Source organism: Pteropus medius, unplaced genomic scaffold (genome assembly GCF_902729225.1).
Source record: "Pteropus medius unplaced genomic scaffold, Ma_sr-lr_union100, whole genome shotgun sequence".
Lineage (NCBI taxonomy): Eukaryota > Metazoa > Chordata > Mammalia > Chiroptera > Pteropodidae > Pteropus > Pteropus medius.
The window spans coordinates 11,111,146-11,116,815 of NW_024354502.1; the positions used below are offsets into that span (position 1 = coordinate 11,111,146).

A 5,670-nucleotide genomic window follows, 5' to 3' on the forward strand; every position below is an offset into this window, starting at 1 on the left:
CAAATATGTTTCATGGGTATCATGAAACTGCTTTATATATCCATTACCATAATCAAACAAGTAAATATATTGTAGCTGATAAGAACCAGGTCTCTCACTGTTGTAGAAAGAATTTACAAATAAGAAAAGGAGGCAGGTTAAATTGAACTCTGTGGTACTAGATTGGAATTTAACTTATTAGTGCAATTATGACATATATGTATATATATATATATGTGTGTGTGTATATGTATACACACACACATATATATATATACATATATAATTAGGTACATAAATATAGATATGTTTATTTGCATGAGTTAGTATACATACGTATATTCCCCAGCTCTGTACACTAAGAAGACCTAGAAGCAATGGTACCCTAGTAGTAATAAGCACACCTAGAGGCCAAATATTGGATCCTAATTGCCATCCTCCATTTAGAAATATTTAGAATGTATCACGACTCCCTGTGGATTCAGGGATATGGCAGAAAAAAATACTTAAAGGTATTTTAATATTCTAGTTCAAAATTGCTCAGTTTTGTTCACTAAGGTAAGAGTATCATTATATCAAGTGAATGCTCTTCCATTAATTTGAAAGAAATTGAAGAAAACATCTTAATATCAGTGAATTAGAACAAAGTTTTTCTAATCATATTAAAGGAAGGAAAATGCTTGATATTAACAGCAAGCCAAAAACAACTAAGGAGCCCTCAACTCTGCAAGCCAATGATTAGAAAACTGGTTTTTAATGTATGTGAGTTATGCTTAAACTTGCCCTAATAATAATTGATTCGCTTCCTCATCTCACCCCTTTACCAAAGCAATAATAGTTTCCAATTTTTGATTAGAACTCAAAAATACCTTTTTAATAAATACATTTTTATTGTAAAACTATTTATGAAATATGCAGAACAATAATATTTAAACTCTAATAATTGAGAATAATGAGATAAATGTGATTCAAGCCACACTTCACAGGTATATTCCAGTAGTAGAAATATGAAGGATATACGGATAGCTATAAAACAAGTTATAATCTCTCAGAGTGGCAAAACAATAAAAGAGCTGTGTTCTGGAAAATAGATATAAGTTGATAACTTATGATAGGGGACTGTTTTCAGAGAAATGTAGCATTTGAAGAGGACCATGAAAGATAGGCTTTGAAAAGGGCATGAAAATGCTAGGCTGAGGAAATCTAATGTGTCAAGAAACTGTAAAAAAATGTGAATATTTCAATATGTCTTGACTTCAGGGCAATCAGTTAGCTACTGCCTTAAAAAGGCTGCAAAAAATTTTAAAAGTCATTGTGTTAAAGCCACTGTCATTTATTCAGCGTCGATCAAGGCTGGGCAAAGATGGGAGTAATTAGTTCTGCCCCAAAAGTTTCTATTTTTCTACTGGGACCAGAAGTCAGAAGTCAGCCTGGGCATGACTTTCTCAGTGTTATGGCAGAGAAGTAGGAGAGCAGCTCTTAACTGTGTCACATTTGCCAATATTCCATTAGTCAAAATGAGTCACATGGTCAAGCCCAGAATCAGAGTGTAGGGAATGTCACTTAACCCTTGTAAGGGCAGAATGAGTAGAGAGTAAATATTTTTAAAAATAATCTTGTAAAAAACATGTTATTATTAGTTTCTTTCAACAAAATATCCTCTCTGCATTCTATTGAAATTCTTATGCTTTTCTCTTATTTTTTGTATGTGTTTCTGAAATAAGGAACAATGAATAATTTATATTTTTGCACCAGTTATCACAATCCACCATCTTGACTTTTAATATTTTAGCTGCTCATAGAGCAGACATTTGTAATAATTAAAGTTTATCTTATTAGCAGAATTGTGGTATATATATAGATATATATCATTCATAAAATATACTGCATATGTACACATAACTAGATACATAAATATAAATGTTTATTTGTGTGGGTTAGTATACATACTAATATTTCCTAGATCTGTACACTAAAAAGATACTAGAAGCATTGGCACCCCAGTAGTAATAAGCACACTTGGAGCCCAGATATTGGGTTCTAAATGCCATTTTCCATTTATATATATTTGGAATGCATCAAGACTCCATGTGGATTCAGAGTTGCAGTAATAACTCAAAATAGTATATTAAGAGATCACTTTGGTAGCACATTTACTAAAATTGAAATGATACAGAGAAGATTCGCACGGCTCCAGTACAAGGAAGACACACAAATTGGTAAGCATTCCATATTTTTTTGTAACGAGTAGTAAATAAGCCAGAGAAATCTAATGCACAATACAATGAATACAGACAATAATGTACTATAATAAATATGTCTTCAGTGGCAATCGTAATATAATATATAAATGTATTAAAGTAACATCCTGTGTATCTTAAATTTACAAAATGATATATGTCAAATTTATCAATTAAAAAAAGAGGTATATCAAGTTTTACATTTCATTGCATTCATTATTTTGAAATGTTCGCCATAGAACTGAAAATGAAGTATTATCAGTTGGAAAAATATAAATGGTACAATTGATTTAAGTGGTTTATTCTAGCTAGAAAATATCATGATAGCTATATGTGGTTTTAAAAAAACATTTTCCCTTGGAAGCTAAGCAGGGCTGGGCCTGGTTAGTACTTGGATGGGAGACCACCTAGGAAGACCAGGTGCTGCAGGCATAAAAAAATTAAAAAAATAAAAAAAATAAAACTAAACAAAACAGAAATAAAATCACATTTCCCTTCAGTTTTTGGAGAAAATTGTATCTTCAATAAAAAATACACCTGAAAAAAATGCTTCTTGATATATTGCTAACCAGTCCAACTTTAGCATATCTATTTGAAGCATGGCAATATGTATCTTCTAAAAAGAACCTCTTTGTCCCAAAGTCAGTGCCTAGTTGGAGGATTACAACTTGGTTGTCTAGTTACTAATATTCAGAGAATCTTCAATTTCCATTGATAGTGACATTCTAGCTTTTCTACTATGAACATAATTCTGTGTGTACTGTCATGTACTTCCTAGGGAAAATATTAGAAAGTTTAAAAATGTGGCATGCTAAAATATATTGTATAGACGTGTAAGTTCACCTTTCTGTTAGGTTGCCCTTATTTACTCAGCAGAGAGTTCAAACGCTAATATAAGATATTTTGAAACTGTAGGTCTCCAGCTTTTTTACAAATTACTTTATTTACCTTAAGTTTTTTAAATCTATGGTAGAGGAAAGAATATTTATATTTTTTCATTGTTTTTAACATTTAAGATCTAGAAGATCAAGCTATCCCACACAAACTGTATAAGAAAAATAACATATCTGGCTCTCAAAACATGTAATGATGAAAATCATTAATCTCTCTATATAATTTATTGTTTTCAAATAACTCCTAGAATGTACTTTTAAAGTTGATCCTCCAGTTTTTACAGATATGACTAGTAAAACTAGTTTATATTAAAGCAAGCAATATATATATATATACACACATGTACATATATGTACATGTATGTACATATATGTACATGTGTATATGGCAACAACTAGTAAAAGATCTGAGAACTTTGAAAGTATATCACTTTAGATGTGTATGTATGATCTTTTGACTTACTAAATATTAAATCTATAGTAGATATGTCAGTAATAGTGATTATGAATGTGGACATTTATCTACTTTCTGTATTTCAGTGGTGTTAGAAGTTTTGCTCATTTGATATGAGATTGTACTATATAAATTTCAGGAGTAAGATAGTATGAATTTGTTATTCTGCAAAATTATATAAAAATTGACTTGAAATATAGGTTTCCCTCGCCATATTCCTTTGCTCAGAATAAATGAAGTGTAACCAATTGAAAATGAACAATTTGCCAATTAAATATCAATTTATATGCAAATCACATCCACTATGATGATTATGCCTAATTCCATAAAGTCAGCAGTGCAGAATGGAATACCTATGATGTAGTATCTGGGCACTTCCATGAGTTCACAAACTGTGCTGACCACTGGATACTATGACCGCACGTTAAAGTGTAAGAAGTAAAATATAGTACACAACATACTGATTGTTTCTTGTTGAAAATGTAATGTTTTTACTACCTGAATTTAAGTATTAAAAAATCATGCATGGAGTAAATGTTGAGCATACAAAGTAAAATATTAAATTTTGATCTATCAAATTATTGTTTTATTTGAATACAGCTCTTATTGAAATTTCTAGTGTGTCCAGACTATACAAAAGACTTAAATATTTTCCTTGTTACCTGAACACTGTGATTTTCATGCTCACTATTGAAACCATGTTTTCTTCAGCGGCCCCATGCACTCATGTTAGATGCAATATCGTAGCCCTGATTCTTGACAGTTAACAAACATCAATTGCTATGCAGCTTCTAAAATATTGGTTATAAGCAGAAGAGTTTTGTTGAAAATTATCCAGCAATATGAATTCTTGGTATTAACTCTTATGAATATAGAATTTGTTGCATTTCACCAAAAACATAGTCTCTTTTATAAATAGGTCTTTTTTATCTTCCTTGTATAAGTGTAATTTTTTCTAGAAGAACATCTGGGTTTTCTCTTCAACCCTAATCTCAAATCCTCTTAAAAGCTTTGAGGATGAATGCATGCTGTCATGGTTACTTAGACTCTGAAATGGTGATAGTACAGGGAGAGCAGACCTGACTTTCTCTTCATGGCAGTAACCACATTGCAATCATCAGTTGAATTTTCCACAGCATGCAAAGGAAATCAAAGTGGAATATTTTTTCTCCATACACCTATGCCCACAGAGTTGGAAATTTGAATTTAATGTCACTTCTGTTTATGAAATGTCCTTGTTGTGAGCGAGTCAATAGCTCTATGGGTGATAGCAGTCACACCCAGTGGGCTCTGACTTCTTGTGTGTGTCCTTACTAAGGATTCTTTGAGAACAAAGAACCAAAGAACTTTCTTTATATAATCGAGGCCTAATTCATACCAACACAGCATATGGATTTTGTGGTTCCTAATTTAGGAGAGTGAAGCAATCCCTTTTATTCTGTGATTGAAGGAAAAGCCTTCTCCACATATCATTCCTCCCCGCTTCCCCATTCTGCTTTTTCATAGCCATTCTCTTTGTTAAGGCAAAATAAAAGTATTAACATATTAAGCCATCTTAATCATGGAATGTACTAAAAGTATTTTTTTAAATTCATTTAGTTATTAATTTAGTTCATTTCTATCTTGAACTTAAGTAATACTAGGCACTTCGTTTAATTTGTGGAGTTAATTTAATGAACAACAACAAAAACCTGATCTTTGCTCTCATGGAGCTTATGTCGCATCTCTTAAAATTGTACCACTCTCTTCTGTATTTTTTCTATTTGCTTTCCAAGTTTGGAAGTTCCTATTAACCTATTGATAAGCTTACTTTCCTCAGCCATGTTGAATCTACTGATGAGCCCGTCAAAGGCAATATTCACTTTTATTAGTGTTTTGGATGTCGAGCAGTTTCTTTCCTTAGAGTTCCTCTCTCTTCTAACATTACCCATATGTTTTTTCATGTTGCATACTTTTTCCAATAGAAGCCTTAATAGTTAACCAGCATAGTTATTTTCACTCCCTAGCTGATAATTTAAACATCTTTGTAATATCAGAGACTGGTGTTCACGTTTCATTTGTCTTTTCAGACTGTTTTCACTTGCTTTTTTGTCACACCTAATAA

General features: G+C 31.6%; 1 non-coding gene across 1 annotated transcript; it reads left to right on the forward strand.

The window, feature by feature from the left end:
• The first annotated feature begins 2,111 nt into the window (after positions 1-2,111).
• On the forward strand, positions 2,112-2,217 carry LOC120595918 (U6 spliceosomal RNA). Its single transcript, XR_005651030.1, has one exon. It is a non-coding gene; the product is annotated as a U6 spliceosomal RNA (small nuclear RNA).
• Positions 2,218-5,670: the final 3,453 nt, after the last annotated feature.